The 17924-nt window shown below is 40.7% G+C and overlaps 1 protein-coding gene across 2 annotated transcripts in view; it reads right to left on the bottom strand.

Moving 5' to 3' along the window:
* The window catches only part of ITGA9 (integrin subunit alpha 9), a 615138-nt gene that overhangs the window by 261902 nt on the left and 335312 nt on the right, over nucleotides 1-17924 (bottom strand). The window lies entirely within an intron of this gene.

Here is a 17924-nt window from a genome sequence, read left to right as displayed (position 1 = left end):
ACAGCAAATTGAAAATGAGATGCCATTTATTTATTGTTGGCTTGCTTACACTATATTAATTCCACCACATTCCTTAAGGACTCATGGCAGTTTACCATATATGGCAAAACCATGGCAGTTTACAAAAACATTTCAAGGAACAATGCAACAAAAACTAAATGATTAAAACTTACTAATTCTTCTCATCATACTATTATTATCTCTGGGACTATGACATAAAGAGCCTTATAAGACAGCTATTTTTCACAGCTTTCCTAAATACTAGGGGCAGCTCCCCAAAGTGAATTTATCCCAAAGGGTTGGAGTCATAACATGGATTTCTATTTCTCTAATGAAATTTATACTGGAGGGAAACCTACATGGGACTATGGGCTGAATCGTACTATAGGTTCTATTTGGAGCTGACAGGCTAGGCAAAACAATACTTCATACATTCATCACTTCTTGGCTAACTTACTTCAATATGCTCTACATGGAGCTGCTTATCATGGTCATTCAGAAACTATAGATACAGTTTCTTAGCTGCAATTCACACTTAACAATGTTATGCTTTCTACTCTGTGTACTAGCAGGCTTTCAAGTACAATTCAAAGCACTGGCTTTGATCTACAAAACTGTTAAAAGTGACTAAAATATTGATAAGTAGTTTTGCTACAGCTCTTCAGTATGTTGAGAAGAATCAATTAAAATGATTTAAATCTTTCATGATTTAATTAATGAATTCAGATAAAATGCAACTTTTTTCAAACATTTAAATAATATGTTAAAACTGAAATAATGCATTTATTTTTCACCAAGTTAACAATGCATATGCACTGTAGGCCAGTATTTTTAGCTACTAGATGATAATAATCATCAATATTATCATCATCATGCCCCAGTGAGGCACTGGTTGTATGACTTCTCTGCTCTGAGGAAGATGAGAGCTATGCCAGAGGTTCAACCATACTGGAAAGGTGTCATCAGAGGAGTCAGACAAAGAGTGTCTCTCCCATAAAAAATATGGGGAGACATAAATTTTAGAAAGCCATACTGGTTCAGATGTCGCCTAGGTTAACAAGGTCTGCCCTAGATGTTGGAGTTCCTGGATATCTGGTGAAAAATGGGTTACAGGACTCAAGACTATTGGCTGAGCAACCAGGGCCAGCAACTGCAGAACTACTGGAAGAAAAGGTGTTGACCCATGGCAAATATACAGTGATTGAAAACAAAGAAATAATGATCTGTTATTACAGAACAAGCCCAACAAGAAGAGGATATTAGAAAAGAATGTACCAATTCTGGAAAGAACAACATCCAGTATCAGAAATAACAGAACAGAGGCTAGCAGATCATCGTCGATTTATAATACAAAATAAAGAATTCACAGAAGCAAAATTGGAAGAACTGCAAAGGGCAAAGAAATCAAAGGCTTGCCAGAAGTAATTCAGAATATAGAGACAAACCAGGGAGAGTTGATAGTAGAAGAATCCAATAGAGATATATAATTGTTTTCATTTAGAAAGCAGTCACCCACTCGTTTGCCACAGGAAGAACAAAAGCCTGCAACAAAAGAAGTAAAAGAACTGAAATAAAGAATAACTGAGCATCTAGAACAACACAAAGACATCAGGATAAGGTCGCCTGCATTGAAGCTTGTTCCAAAGAAACACCTAGCACAAGCATTAAAAATGTAAATACTGCAATATCAAGCATAAGAACCAACTCATTGCACAAAACAAACCAACTAATGTACAACACAGCTGCAGTTATAACTGAATACCTGGGATGCAAAATCAACAGAGAAGAAAATGAACTAAACAGTGCACCACAAAAATGGAAGATTAGATTGGAAAATAAGATTAGCAATTTGAGATCAGATCAAGGAAACAACAGATGAAAGAAAAGAAGCTGAAGAACAAGAAGACAAAAGAATACCTAATCAAGAAATATCACTTAGAAACAAGGAAGATCGACTTCCTGAGGTGACGTCAAAACCCCAGGCCCAGACGGAATTCCAGCAGAATTTTATAAAGCATTGCAAAAATCATTAGAGAAGATATTATTAGAAATGTATAATGAAGTACTAGAACAAGCTAAGACACCAAAGTCATGGATGGAAGAACTAATAACATTAATTCCCAAAGACAACACTTGAAAACCAAAGATCCAAAATTATAGGCAAATCTCACTGCTAAATGCTGATTATAAAATATTTATGACAATAATGGTGGAAAGAATTTAAAAATATACTAAACGGAATCATACACCCAGACCGAAATGGATTTTTACCCAACAGACATCTAAAAAACAATATATGAATGATAATGGACATATTAGAATACTACGAGAAATACACTCGGGAACACATGTGTTTTTATTGATGCACAAAAAGCATTTGATAACCTGAATTGGGATTTTCTTATAAATCAATTAGCAGTAATGAACTTTGGAGAAAAATTTATTGGGATGATCAGAGCAATATATTCTAGTCAGAGGGCAAAAATAATACTAAATGGGGAAGCAACAGAAGGTTTCAGCATAACCAAAGAAGTAAGACAGGGATGCCCTCTATCCCCCCCCCCCTGTTATTTATCCTCTCAATAGAGACATTGATGTTACAAATTAAACAGAACAAGGACATAAAAGGATTGAAAATTAGAACACAGGAATACAAAGTGCAGGCCTTTGCAGATGATCAGAGGTGGGTTCCTACCAGTTCACACCTATTCGGTAGAACCGCTTCGTCAAATCTACCGAACTTGTTAGAAGAGGTTCCACCAGTGGACCCGGAAAGCAGGCCACACCTACAGAAGAGGTTCCAAATTTTTTTGAAACCCACCACTGGCCTTGGATATGATCATTCTACACTATCATGCTCATATTTGTAAAGCTCAGTGCCTCTGTGAAAGGTAAGGATGACTACTGTGTTTGTCATGCAATCAGAACATTGTGTGTGTTGAAGTTGTTTTAACACAAACCAAAGATGCCTTTTAAAAAACAAGTTTACATCATATTACTATGCATGCTATTGCTGTGAGTGAGGTAATTTAAGGTGGTTCTGACAAGTGTCGTTGGCATCTTCATATCCGGTCTCATGGGCAGCAAGCCACTCCCACAAAGGAGGCCACACCCACAGAGTAGGTTCGAACAATTTTTGAAACCCACCACTGCAGATGATATAGCATTTATCATAGAGGAACCCCTAGAAACTGGACTAAAACTATTACAAGACGTAAACTAATTCGGCAAAGTGGCAAGGCTTAAAATAAATAAAGAGAAAACTAAAACATTAACTAAGAATTTAACCAAAAGACAAAATGTAAAACTGGAGGAGAAACTGGAAATTTTAAGGGTCACGAAAATTAAATATTTGGGAATATGTTTATCGGCAAAATGTACTACAATAAAAGAAGATAACTACAATAAATTGCTACGACAGATACAAAAAGATTTGGATAATTGGACTAAACTACAGATATCACTACCGTATTTTTTGGACTATAAGACGCACCAAGGTTTTGAAGAGGCAATTTTTTTTAAAAAGTAGATAGGTAGATAGAGGGATAGAGAGGGAGAGAAAGAAAGAGAAATACAGTAGGTAGGTAGATAGGTAGGTAGGTAGGTAAAGAAAGAGAGAGAGAGAGTAGTTAGGTAGGTAGGTAGATAAAGGGAGAGAGAGAGAGAGAAATACAGTAGATAGGTAGGTAGGGAGAGAGTAGGTAGAGAGAGGGAGAGAGAGAGAGAGAGAGAGAGAGAGAGAGAGAGAGAGAGAGAGAGAGAGAGAGAGAATGTAGGTAGATAGATGTTTCCAGGTGTATTTATCCATGTGCTGGAGAAGGAAATCACTGATAAACCTTAAGACTTTGTTTCTGCTGGCACAGCACTTGATCAATGTAATTCTCATCAGTTAAAGAGCTTTCCAAAAGAAGGGGGGAGTTTTTGCACTCTGCAAACCTCCGAAAAATGGCCTGTTTTTCATGAAAATGGCCCTGTTTTTTTTCAAATAAAAAGCCCCTTGGGGGGCTTGCAGAGTTCTCTCGGGGGGTAGCCATGGAATGAATAAATCTCACTCCTACTTCCAGAGAGACATAGTAAGGGATGCCCTGTTTAAGGTCTGGGAAAAAATTAAAAAAATCATTACGTGAAAATTCCAATCTGGTATCAATGATGGAGGCAATGACATATCCAAATACTATAGATCTTAGTTAAAGGGTAAGCTATACAGAACTCTTAGATGAAAAAGGAGAACTAAAATCAGTACAAGATCTGAAAATACAAGGAATAAATATGGAATGGTGGCCCTATTTACAAATTAAAACAAGATTTAAAAAAGATCAGGAACAATACGGAATATGAGAAACAAATAGAATTAGATAAAATATTATTAGGAACGGGAGGAGAAATGATAAATAGATTATATAATTTTCTCTTAAGATATAAGATGGAGAAAGAGACAGTAAAGGAGGCAATGATTAGTTGGGGAAGAAATTTTGGCCATAACATAGAGTTAGAAAAATGGGATAAACTATGGGAAAGAAATTATAAATTTATGACAACAGTAGCTTACAAAGAAAACCTCTATAAAATGTTTATAGATGGCATTTGCCTCCAGTGAGATTGGCCAAAATGTACCCAAATTTATCCCCCAAATTTTGGAGATGGAGCCACAAGTCTGGAACATTCTACATATGTGGTGGACGTGCCCATCACAAGGAAGTATTGGTGCAAAATTTTGAAATGGTTGGAAGAAATTACTGAGCGAAAAAAAGAACTGAAACCAGACACATTCTTATTAGGATTATTAGACCAAAAATGGATAAACAATCTCAATACATAATCATACACATTCTCACTGCAGCCAGGATTGCTTTCTCACAAAGCTGAGAAAAAAATCAATACATCCGCAAATGAAACAATAATTAGAAAAGTACTCAAATGTGCAGAGATGGACAAAACGACAATAGAACTTAAAGAAAGAGAAGAATCGGATTTCTATAAAGTATGGAATAAAATTTATAAGTGGCTAGAAAACAGAAGCCAAAACAGAAAATAGAGAATATCATATTATACACTGTTATCTGGGTCATCTGGGTTGTTACGGACTTATTCTCCAAACAGGTCCATTTCATCCCTTGCTCCAAGATCCCCTCTGCTAAATCTCTCGCTAAGATGTTCATCTCTCATATTTATCGCTTGCATGGGGTGCCCGACCGCATCATTTCGGACAGGGGTGTTCAGTTCACCTCCCTCTTCTGGAAAGAATTTCTGAAGCGGATTGGCTCCGCCCAGGGGATAAGCTCCTCCCATCACCCTCAGACTAATGGGGCTTGTGAAAGGACTAATTCTGTACTGGAACAATATTTATGTTGTTTCATCAACTACCAGCAGGATGATTGGGTGGATTTGTTGCCGCATGCTGAGGTGGCTTACAATAATTTCGTCCATAGCAGCACTGGTTTTACCCCTTTTCGGGTGGTGTTCGGCCAGCCTCCTGATCCAAATAGGGCCGCAATTGGTGCACCAGATGAACCTGGGCAAAGGCCCCCCTGGTCACAGCCGATAGATGATGTTCCAGTTTCAGCTGCGAATCCAGGAAGATCCCCAAATTGCAGACCCTCTCTGAGGGGTGTAAATTTTCACCCCCCAGGGTTAAGCTGTCCTTTGGGGGCAGCATCCAAAGCCACTCAGTCTTATCGGGATGGGGCACAAGTTTGTTCACCCCCATCCAGATCCTAACAGCCTCCAGGCATCGCTACACTGAGCTGGCATGGGGCAGAAAGATACAGTTGAGTATCGTCTGCGTATTGATGGTACTTTATCCCGTGCTGTCGCATGATCTCACCCAGCGGCTTCATGTAGATGTTAAATAGGAGGGGGGACAAGACCGAACCCTGTGGCACACCACATCTGAGGGGCCTAGGGGTCAACCTTTGCCCCCTGACCAACACCGACTACGACCTGTCAGAGAGGTAAGAGGAGAACCACCATAAAATGGTGCCTCTCACTCCCACCTCCCCTAGGCGTCGCAGAAGGATACCATGGTCGATGGTATCGAAGGCTGCTGAGAGGTCAAGAAGCACCAGGATAGAGGAATGTCCTCTATCCCTGGCCTGCCTTTGGGGCAAAAGTTTCTTACCTGGGCAGGTGCACCAGGTTGCCTGGTCCTGGACCTCAGGTGTTGGCTCTCTCTCTCTCTCTTTTTCTCTGTTTTTTGTTTGATATTGCAGACCAGAATTGTCAATTTAATTTTAGCTCAGGGCCCGCAAATGGAAGCTCGGTCTCAGATAACTCTAGGCAGTTGAAATCAACAGGCATGCCCCCAGAATTACTGAGGATCACCCCCAATTGGGGGCCTCGAGTCCCAATTGGGGGCCAAGATTATGAGATGTAAAACCCAAATAGTTTAATCCTTACAATACAGAAAACAAGTCTGGTTTACAATTTAAAGGTTTATTTTGAAAGTGTTTGCAAAGGCAGCCTCCAAGTTGGATTGCGAACAAGAAGAGCAAAAAGTAGTTTTCAAGCTATACATTTATACTTTCTTCACAATGCACGCCATGCCTAAGAAGAAGTCTTCTGTCATTCTTTTCAGTAATTTAAATAATTTAGACTACAAAGTGTCAGCATGACCTGCCGAAGCCCAGTTATCTTATCTGTGTCTCTTTGTTGTTTCGCCCTAGGCGGAAGATGTTCCTATCTCACCAAATTGTTTGAGGCTTATGTTTCTGTTTTCAAAGGAAGTTGGTTTTAGCAAGTCATCACATGTTTTACTGAGCACATTTGGTGGTTAATTTGCAACAGGAAGAACTTTATAGTTTATTGATATGTTTAACACTTTTATAAAAGAGTAACTTATTATTTATTTCCTTAAGTGGTAATATAAATGTGACCCCATAGTTTAATTTTAAGTACCTGCCTAAACTTAGTTTACTAACTATATATGAAGTCATCTTATAGAAAACTGCATGATATTTTTTCTGAAAATTATCTAGTGAGCTGAAATAGAAAGATTCCTATTGTAGAATATTTAAAAAGCAGGATTCTTTTTACTATAGATGTTTAGCTTTGATCTGTTGTATTCTTGGCATAATTCATTTCCTGCTACTAGGCAGGAAATTCTTTTTTTTAATGAGAATTTTAAAAAACAAACTTTTACAAATATTTACTTCCCTCCCCCCCAACCCCCCCCCCCAAACCTTCTCCCCTCGCCCCCGACCTCCCAGAACCAATTCAGGGTATAAATATTTAACAAAAACAATCTAACATAAACTTTTAAAAAAAAAGATAGTTAATAACATCTTTCAATTGAGCTTTAGCTCCTTGCTAGACTAACTCTAGAAAATTTGTAATTCTTGGTCTCTAATCATAAGCTATCTGGAATTTCTTAGTTCCATATTTATTTTGAGTATAGTCAATCCACATTTTCCACTCCAGTTTGTATCTCTCGTTTGAATGGTCCTTAAGATATGCAGATATTTTGGCCATCTCGGCTAGATTTGTTACTTTTAATGTCCATTCTTGAATAGTAGGCAAATCTTCCTTCTTCCAGTATTGCACTACCAACAATCTAGCTGCAGTTATTAAGTGCAAAATCAAATTAATCTCTACAACTGTACAATCAGTAATTATACCTAACAAAAATAACTGAGGGGTAAACTTTATCTTTTTTTAAAGAACATTTTGCATAATCCACCATATTTTTATCCAAAATGCTTTAACCTTTTTGCAAGTCCACCATATGTGAAAATATGTAGCGTCCACACAATCACATCTCCAGCATTTAGGTTGTAAATTCGGATACAAGAAGCCAATTTTTTAGGATCTAAATACCATCTATAAAACATCTTATAAAAGTTTTCTCTCAAGTTTTGGGCTTGTGTAAATTTTACATTTCTTACCCAAATCTTTTCCCATGTATCCAACATTATTGGTTCTTCAATATTTTGAGGCCACTTTATCATAGTCTTTAACTAATTCTGTTTCTGAGTCCATTTCTATTAATACATTATATAATTTCTTTATATGCATTGGACTTTGATCTCTAATTTGTTTGAGTAAATTATCCTCAACTTGCATAAAGCCAATTTTTCGATCTATTTTCCATCTGGCCTGTAACTGCCCATACTGAAACCATGTTTGAATTACCTTTTCCTCTTTTAGTACATCCAAGGGTTTTAATTGTAGTACACCTCTTTCTAAGGTAAGAAGCTGTCTGTGAGTAGTTACATCCTGTTTTTGTACTATGTTCATATTTTCTATTGCGTGTCTGGGAATTGCCCACATGGGTATTTTATCATTTAGTTTGTATTGATATTTTTTCCAAACCCGCAGTAGAGCATTCCTTAAAATATGACTTTTGAAATTCTTGTCCACCTTTTTGTTATATAGCAGATAAGCATGTCAACCATATACCAAATCATGCCCTTCAATATTAAGTATTCTATCATCTATTAAATTAATCCAGTCACTAATTACAGATAAAACTACTGCTTCATAATATAGTTTTAAATTGGGTAATTTCAAGCCTCCTCTCTCACGTACATCTTGCATTATTTTTAACTTTACTTTCGGCTTCTTACCTGCCCATACAAATTTATTAATGCCCTTCTGCCATTCTAGCAGGCTCACATCTTTTTTGAGTATTGGTAATGTTTGAAAAAGAAATAAAAATTTAGGTAGAATATTCATTTTCACTGCTATTTTTCCCAGCAAAGATAACTGTAGTTTCTCCCATTTCTTCATCTCTGTCTGTATACTATGCCATAGTGGTTCGTAATTGTACTTGTATAACTTCCCATTTGAGGTTGAAATATAAACCCCTAAATATTTGACTTTTTAAACTATTTCACATCCTGTCATTCCTTCTAGTTCATCCCTTTGTTTAGTGTTCATATTTGTAACTAGTATCTCTGTTTTCCCTAAGTTTATTTTAAATCCTGACACTTGGCCATATTGATTAATCATATTCATTAAAACCTTGCTAGATTCCTGTGGTTAGGTTAATGTTATAACCAAATCATCTGCAAACGCCCATACTCGATATTCTTGCTGCCTAATCTTGATTCCTTGTAAATCCTCTGAACCCTGTATTTTATTCAACAATAGTTCCAAAGTTATGATAAACAATAATGGGGATAAGGGACAACCTTGCCTTGTACCTTTCTCAATTTTAAATAAATCTGTTAGACTTCCATTAACTATGATTTCAGCTGTTTGTTCCTGATATATTGCTTAATTGATTGTAAAAAGTGCTCTCCTATTTGCATTTTTTGCAATATTTTCAGCAGGAATTGCCAATTCACTCGATCAAAGGCTTTCTCAGCATCTAAAAATATAAGCGCAGCAGGGATTTGGTTGTTCTTTCCTAGGTATTCTAGTATATTGACAATAAGTCTTACATTACTTCTCATTTGTCTCCCTTGAATAAAACCTGTTTGATCATTATGAATCAATTGCTGAATAACCAACATTAACCTATTCGTTAGTATTTTAGTAAAATTTTTATAATCTATATTGAGTAATGATATAGGTCTATAATTTTTTGGTTGAGTAAAATCTTGATCTTTTTTAGGTATCAGGGATATGAAGGCTGTCTTCCAAGATGGGGGTACCTTCCCTTCCACTTGGATCTTATTAAATAATTCCTTAAGAGGTTCTACCATTTCTAATTGTAAATTTTTGTAATAAGCCGCCATCAAGCCATCTGTACCCGGTGCTTTCCCTGCCTTTAGTTGTTTAATTACCTGGAGAATTTCCCCCGAAGTTATTGGTTGATTCAGTCTTTCCCCCTGCTCATCTTTAACTATGGGTATTTTTTCTTTATCCAGGTATCTATCTATATCTAAGCCTTGAATTTTATCATTCGTGTACAATCCTATAAAGAATTCATGAAAGACCCTTTGAATCTCATCCTGTTGGTACACTTCCTTCCCTTTATAATGTAATTTTGAAATATTGCGAGATTTCTGTTTTTTCCTAATCAAATATGCTAACCATCTACCAGATTTATTTGCATTACAGAAGGTGTTGGTTTTGCATATAGCAAATTGGTAGCCACCTGGTCTGACATCAGCACATTAAATTGCTCTCTTAATAAGGTGATCATTTCTTTAATCTTTTTGTCTCCTGGTTTTAAGATTAACTCCTGCTCTCTCTTCCTGATTTCATCTTCAAGTTCAATTCTCTTTTCCCCCTGTTTGCGTCTATGTAATCTATTTAAATTTATCAAAACTCCTCTCATATACGCTTTACTTGCATCCCATACCATTTCTATAGATGTACCCTTATTCATGTTAAAAACAAAGTATTCTCTTAACAATTTTTTACATTCATTAATATTTTTCTCATATCTAAATAAATTTTCATTCAGTCTCCAAGTCCTTCTTGCTTGGATCACAATTCCCAACTCCATCCAAAACGGGTTATGACCTGATAAGGCTCTGGAACATATCTTCATCTTCTTTATCCTAGAAAGCAAATTATTGGTTGTTAGTATAAAGTCAATCCTAGAAAAGGATTGATGTCTATCAGAAAAAAAGGTAAAGTCATATTCTTCTGCATTTCTTTCTCGCCAGATATCTCTCAATTCAAAATCATCTATCATGTCGAAAAAGGACTTAGGTAGTTTTGCTCGCATTTGGGTATTTTGCCGGAAAGCCTTCTTATCTTTCTTGGTATCCATAACACCATTCCAATCACCCAATAATGTGCAGGATCTATAGTCCCAATGTACTAACTTAGCATGAAGCATTTTATAAAATTTGTCTTGTTGTTGATTGGGAGCATATATTCCCAATAGCAGTATCTTTTCCTTTCTAATACCAGATCTATTGCAATATATCTTCCATGGGAGTCTGCTTCAATTAATTCAGCTTTCATATCCTTTCTTAAGTAGATAACTATACCATTTTTCTTCTCTGTGGCAGAAGCTATAAAGTGTTGTCCAAGTCTTGTATTAATCAAGTATGCTTGATCAGTTGATCTAATACGAGTCTCTTACAAGCAAATTATGTCATTCTTGAATTGTTTAAGATAGTGATTTATTTTCTTCCTTTTCTGTGGGGAATTTAAGCCATTAACGTTCCAAGTTAGGAACTTAGTTGTCATCTTTAGTTCCCTGAAGCTTTTTAAGAGCCATCTGAACATCCTGAAATTTAATCTTCAGCCTGGCTCTTCGCACTGCGTCTATACTAAGACCTGTAGATTCTTGAACAGTGGCATGTGTTTGTTGTGATTGTTGCTTTTTAAATTCTTGTTCCATTCGCCTGGTAATCACACGGGTTTGTCTTTGTTCTTTGGCTCCTTGTACCTCTGAGAGAGGAAGTTGATCCAACCTTGTTGACACTTGAGTGATTTGCTGTCTATCCTGACCTTCTTGTTCTATTTCCCTGGGTCCAGAAGGTGGGGGGGGATGTCCGGCATTCAATATATTATTGTAGAAATCTCTGGCCTTCCATACTGAATTAAGACGGTATCTTTGCCCCTGATAGGAGAGTGCAAGTCCGGCTGGCGCTTCCCATCTAAACTGTAACTGACTATTTTTAAGCTCTTCGACTAAAAAAACATAGTCTTTTCTAGATCTCAACATTTTAGGTGGTATCTCCTTCAAAACAGTCACCTCCTGACCCCCAATTTGAAGCTTAGTTTTGTAATATTCTTGCAGTATCATATTCCTCATATCTCTAGTAGCAAAGTACACCACAATGTCTCTTGGTAGTTGCTTTTGTTTTGCAAGCCAGGAGTTGACATGATAAACCTTTTCAATTTGCCATACATAATTCCCTCCTGGCCTTCCCATCAGTTGGTCAAAGGCTTCAGAGAGAATCTGCTTCAAATTTTCTTGATTTTTCTCTGGAAGGCCCCTTATCCTTAAAGCAGATTCCATTTGTCTATACTGTAACATTATAATTTCATTTTCTGCATTGCCAACCTTTTGTTGAACCACATCCATTTTCATTGCCAGATTAATATTAGAGTCACTAAGATTTTCTAATCTGTCTTCAATTCCCGATACGTAACCAGAGAGGCAATTAAAAGCCACCAGGATATCATCTCTAATTCCTTGATTGTGAGTCATAAGCTCTTCAGACAGTTCTTTGTGAGCAGCAGATATCTCTTCCTTAATTTTAACTTCCATAGCAGCTGCATGATTTTTTAAGGCTTCAACTAATTCTTTCTGCAAAATTTCTCTGGTCAGAGGCTCCCCTGCAGAAGTGGGGGGGGGGAGTAGTGACTGTAATTTAGTAGTGGGAGTTGGCGAGCTGCCCGAACTTTTTGACATATGGGGAGGGGGACTTTTGCTTAGGAGCCATTCCAGGTTTAATCTTCTTTAGCCAATTAGTAAGTCCAGGCAAGCTGATTATACAGCAATTGCTATTTAGTTGGATAATAAATCAATTCCTGATCCTTAAATGTTCTGAGCTCTGTAAAAATGTCATCAAAGCCCGACCCCTCGTACAAAGCTGCTCGGTGCCATTTTGTGTGACTTTCAGCAAGTAATTGTCAAAAAGAATTCTTTAAAAATGAAGCTAAGGATTTATACATACAATTAGGAGTTCACGAATATTAGTTTAGCTCGTCTTGGAGTCAGCAATAAATCAATCTTTGTGCTGAGGATGAGCAAAGGCCTTCGTTCTGCAGCAAAAGGCAGAAGAAATTCTTGACGCGGAGGTACTATGCTCCTGGGTGCCCCCCCATCCCAGATTTATAGTCTGGGAGGGTTAGTTGGAGCGCTGCCCAAGCATAGTTTGCTCGCCTTCTCCTTCTAAGCCCAAAGAAGAGGTAATCAAACTGCTAAACAATTGATTGATGCTGTTTAGACAGTTTAACACAGCCAAGATTCCGGAGCTGTTAAAGACAACAATTCTTGTCAGGCCCCGCCCACCGGAAGCTCCGTGCCCTGTTGCCAGCAGCAGTTTGCTTTCTCCTGGTGATCCTTCCTCTCCAGGTGTCCAAGTGGGCCCTGGGTCAGACAGCAGCCCGCGCGCCACCACCATGTAACTGCTCTGGGGGCGCAGCCAGGAAGGATCACTAGGAGAAAGCCAACTGCAGCCAGGAGTGTCCCCAGGTCGGTGGGGTGGCGGGGAGGTTGTGCGAGGCTGGAGGCAACAGGAAGGCATGGGTCAAGGGCATGCTCCTGTATTGGCAAATATATATATATATATATATATATATATATATATATATATATATATATATATATATATATATATATATATATATATATATATATATATATATATATACATATACACATACATACATATATATATATACATATATATATACATATATATATACACATATATATATACACATATATATATACACATATATATATACATACATACATACATACATACATACATACATACATATATATATATATATACAGACCGCCATCCCAGAACTGTGCCGCAAGATAAGGGAAGCAGGCCTTGGGAGAGACCTTCTCCCCCCCTTGGAGGCGGCCTGTTTTGAACGTGGGCAGGTGGGCAGTTTAGTGGCCAGTGCCTCCTTTGCTTGTTCGGGAGGGCAGAGCTATACACAAGTTCATGATTCTAGGGAAGGCTTGGACATAGCGCCGGGGCGGCAGGGTGGCTTTCATCTCCCGGAGTTCCTCAGTGAACCAAGGGGCCCTCCTGGATCCGCTACCTCAGAGAGGCCGCAAAGGCGCAATCCGGTTTAGAGCTCCCGCCGCCACTGTATTCCAAGCAGCGTCTAAGGACTCCACCGGACTGTGGACGAGAGTGTCAGGTATTTCTCCAAGCGTCGTCTGAAATCCCATAGGGTCCATCAGGCGCCTGGGGCAGAACCACCTAATCGGTTCCTCCTCCCTACAGTGGGGGATTGGTCTCCGAAAGTCAAGCCTCAGTAGGAAGTGATCAGACCATGTCAAGGGCAAGATCTTAATACCCCTCAAATCTAGATCACGTCTCCACTGCTCTGAGAGGAATACGAGGTCAATTGTGTGACCCATTGAGTGAGTCGAACCCTGGACTACTTGGGTAAAGTCCATGGCCGTCATGGAAGCCATGAACTCTTGCAACCCATCAGAGCCTTCACCGAGCGAAGGAAGGTTGAAATCCCCCAGCACCATAAGCCTAGGGAACTCGACCACCAGCTCGGCTACTGACTCGAGGAGCGAGGGGAGGACTGTTGCAATGCTGCTGGGAGGAAGGTACGTTAACAACAAGCCCACGTGACCTGCAAGGTCCAACTCCACCAGCAAGGACTCACACCCGACAAGCTCCGGAGCAGGGATCCTATGACGGACTAATGACCTTCGGATGATGATAGCCACTCCCCCACCCGTTTCCTGGGGTCGCGGCTGATGAAGCACTTGAAATCCTTATGGGCACATTTCAGTGAGGGGGACTCCTCCCTCCTGGCCCAGCCAGGTTTCAGTAATACACTCCCATAATGGAATTTTCCTCTTCTGCAACCTCAAACCCACTTAGTTAAACCAACAATCTTCATTCAAAGCTGCAACAAATACATACAATTCTTAGATTTCAACACACACACACACACTAATAAAACCTGGCTGGGCCAGGAGGGAGGAGTCTCCCTCACTGAAATGTGCCCAGAAGGGTTTCAGGTGCTCCACCAGCCACGACACCAGAAAGGGGTGGGGGAGTGGCAGTAATCATCCGAGGGTCATTAGTTCCTCATAGGATCCCTGCTCTGGAGCTTGTTGGGTATGTGTCCCTGCTGGTGAAGTTGGACCTTGGGGGTCAATTGGGTTTGTTGCTAACGTATCTACCTCCCAACAGCATTACAACAGCCCTGCCTGTGCTCCTCGAGTCAGTGGCGATTGAGTTCCCCAGGCTTATAGTGCTGGGGGATTTCAATCTGCCGTCGCTCGGCGAACGCTCTGATGGGGCCCAGGAGTTCATGGCTTCCATGACAGCCATGGACTTGACCCAGGTAACTCAGGGTCCGACTCATACAGTGGGTCACACGCTTGACCTCTTATTTCTCTTGGAGCAGTGGAGACATGATCTAGATTTTAAAGGCATTAAGACCTTGCCCTTGTCATGGTCTGATCACTTCCTACTGAGGCTTGACCAATCCCCCACTGTAGGGAGGGGGAACCGACTAGGTGGTTCCGCCCCAGGATCCTGATGGACCCTATGGGATTTCAGATGGCACTTGGTGAAATACCTGACTCTGTCGCCCACTGTCCGGTGAAGTCCTTGGTCGCTGCTTGGAATACAACGGCGGCAGAGGCTCTAAACCAGATTGCGTCTTTACGGCCTCTCCACGGCAGGGCTCCTTGGTTCACCAAGGAACTCCAGGAGATGAAGTGCCAAAAGAGACGCCTAGAGCAACGCTGGAGGGCTAGTAACTCTGAATCCGACCGAAGACAATTAAGAGCCTTTATTAGGACTTATTTAGTGGCGATACGGGCAGCAAAATGTGTGCATTTTTCCACTCTTATTGCATCCGCAGAATCGCGCCCAGCCGCCCTGTTTATCATAGGCCGCTCCCTCTTGAAAGGAAGGGATGCGGATGACCCTCTACAGGGAAGAGCTGAGGAATTTGTTCAGTTTCTGTCAGATAAAATCGCTCGGATTCGGACGGACCTGGACTCCACTTGGACGGTACCAGCCGAGGCGCCGGGGTAGGTCTTGATCGGATTTTATGGAGCGAGTTTCAACTTGTCACTCCTGAGGAAGTGGACAAGGCCATGGGAGCGGTGAGTGCCTCCACCTATATATTGGACCCATGCCCTTCCTGGCTGGTCTCGACCAGCAGGGAGGTGACACGTGGCTGGCTCCAGAGGATTGTCAACACCTCTCTTCAGGAGGGATCCTTCCTGCACCCTCTAAAGGATGCGGTGGTGAGACCCCTCCTTAAGAAGCCTTTCCTGGACCCAGCCACCTTGAACAACTATCGTCCAGTCTCCAACCTCCCTTTCGTAGGGAAGGTTGTTGAGAAGGTGGTGGCCTTTCAACTTGGACGGACCTTGGATGAAACAGATTATCTGGATCCCTTTCAGTCGGGTTTCAGGCCTGGTTACGGCACCGAAACTGCTTTGGTCGTGCTGATCGATGATCTCTGGCGGGCCAGGGATAGAGGACATTCCTCTATCCTAGTGCTTCTTGACCTCTCAGTGGCCTTCGATACCATCGACCATGGTATCCTTCTGCGACGGTTACGGGAGGTGGGAGTGGGGGGCACCGTTCTACGGTGGTTTTCCTCCTACCTCTCGGACAGGTCGCAGTCGGTGTTGGTTGGAGGGCAGAGATCGACCCCTAGACCCCTCAAATATGGGATGCCACAGGGCTCGGTCCTGTCCCCCCTCCTATCTAATATCTACATGAAGCCACTGGGTAAGATCATACGCCGGCACGGGATTAAATATCATCAATATGCGGACGATACTCAGCTGTATCTGTCCATCCCATGCCAACTCAGCGAAGCAGTGGAAGTGATGTGCCAGTACCTGGAGACTGTCAGGGTCTGGATGGAAGCGAACAAGCTTGCACTCCATCCTGACAACACCGAGTGGCTATTGATGCTCCCTCCCAAGGATGGTCCAGACATTCCACCACTCAGCCTGGGGGTGTGAAATTATACACCCCTCAGAGAGGGTCCGCAATTTGTGTGTCCTCCTGGATCCACAGCTGACCTTAGAACATCATCTGTCGGCTGTGACCAGGGGGGGCTTTGCCCAGGTTCGCCTGGTGCACCAGTTGCGGCCCTATCTATCCTTCAGATGGTCACTCATGTCCTCGTCACCTCAAGACTGGATTACTGTAACGCGCTCTATATGGGGCTGCCCCTGAAGAGTGTTCGAAGACTGCAGTTGGTCCAGAATGCAGCCGCGCGAGCGATATTGGGTGTACCTAGATACACCCATGTTACACCTATCCTCCACGAGCTGCACTGGCTCCCCATTGGTCTCTGGATGCGCTTCAAGGTGCTAGTCGTTACTCTTAAAGCCCTACATAGTTTAGGACCTGGCTACCTGAGAGACCGCCTCCTGCCATTTACCTCCCAACGACCAATAAGATCACACAGATTGGGCCTCCTCCGGGTGCCATCGGCCGGTCAATGTCGGTTGGCGGCTCCTGGGGGAGGGCCTGCTCTGTAGCTGCTCCGGCCGTATGGAACGATCTTCCCGTAGAGATCCAGACCCTTACTACTCTTCCTGCCTTCCGTAAAGCTATTAAGACCTGGCTGTTCCGGAGGCCTGGGGCTGTTGATCAGTATCCAGCCCCACTCTAACAGTATGTATGGTATGAAATTTTAATAATTGTATTCTTATTTTAATTTTTATATATGTTCTTTTGTCTTGTCTGTAAGCCGCCCAGAGTCCCAAGGGAGTGGGCGGTATACAAATGTCAATAAATCTAAATCTAAATCTAAAACTTAAGGAAATAAATAATAAGTTACTCTTTTATAAAAGTGTTAAATGTATCAATAAGCTATAAAGTTCTTCCTGTTGCAAATTAACCACCAAATGTGCTCAGTAAAACAGGACGTGATGACTTGCTAAAACCAACTTCCTTTGAAAACAGAAAAATAAGCCTCAAACAATTTGGTGAGATAGGAACATCTTCCGCCTAGGGCGAAACAACAAAGAGGCACAGGTAAGATAACTGGGCTTCGGCAGGTCATGCCGACCCTTTGTAGTCTAAAATTATTTAAATTACTGAAAAGAATGACTTAAAAGAAGGGGAGGGCTTCTTCTTAAGCATAGCATGTATTGTGAAGAAAGTATAAATGTATAGCTTGAAAACTACTTTTTGCTCTCCTTGTTCGCAATCCAACTTGGGAAAAGACTTGGAGGCCACCTTTGCAAACACTTTCAAAATAAACCTTTAAATTGTAAACCAGACTTGTTTTCTGTATTGTGAGGATTAAACTATAGAGAAGAGTTTGGATCTTTAAAAATAACCCAGCGCCTGCTGGGAGATTCAAGTTAGAACAAC

This window comes from Thamnophis elegans, chromosome Z (genome assembly GCF_009769535.1).
Source record: "Thamnophis elegans isolate rThaEle1 chromosome Z, rThaEle1.pri, whole genome shotgun sequence".
Lineage (NCBI taxonomy): Eukaryota > Metazoa > Chordata > Lepidosauria > Squamata > Colubridae > Thamnophis > Thamnophis elegans.
Note: the sequence above shows the minus strand (reverse complement) of the source record. Positions and strands in the feature narration are given on the sequence as shown.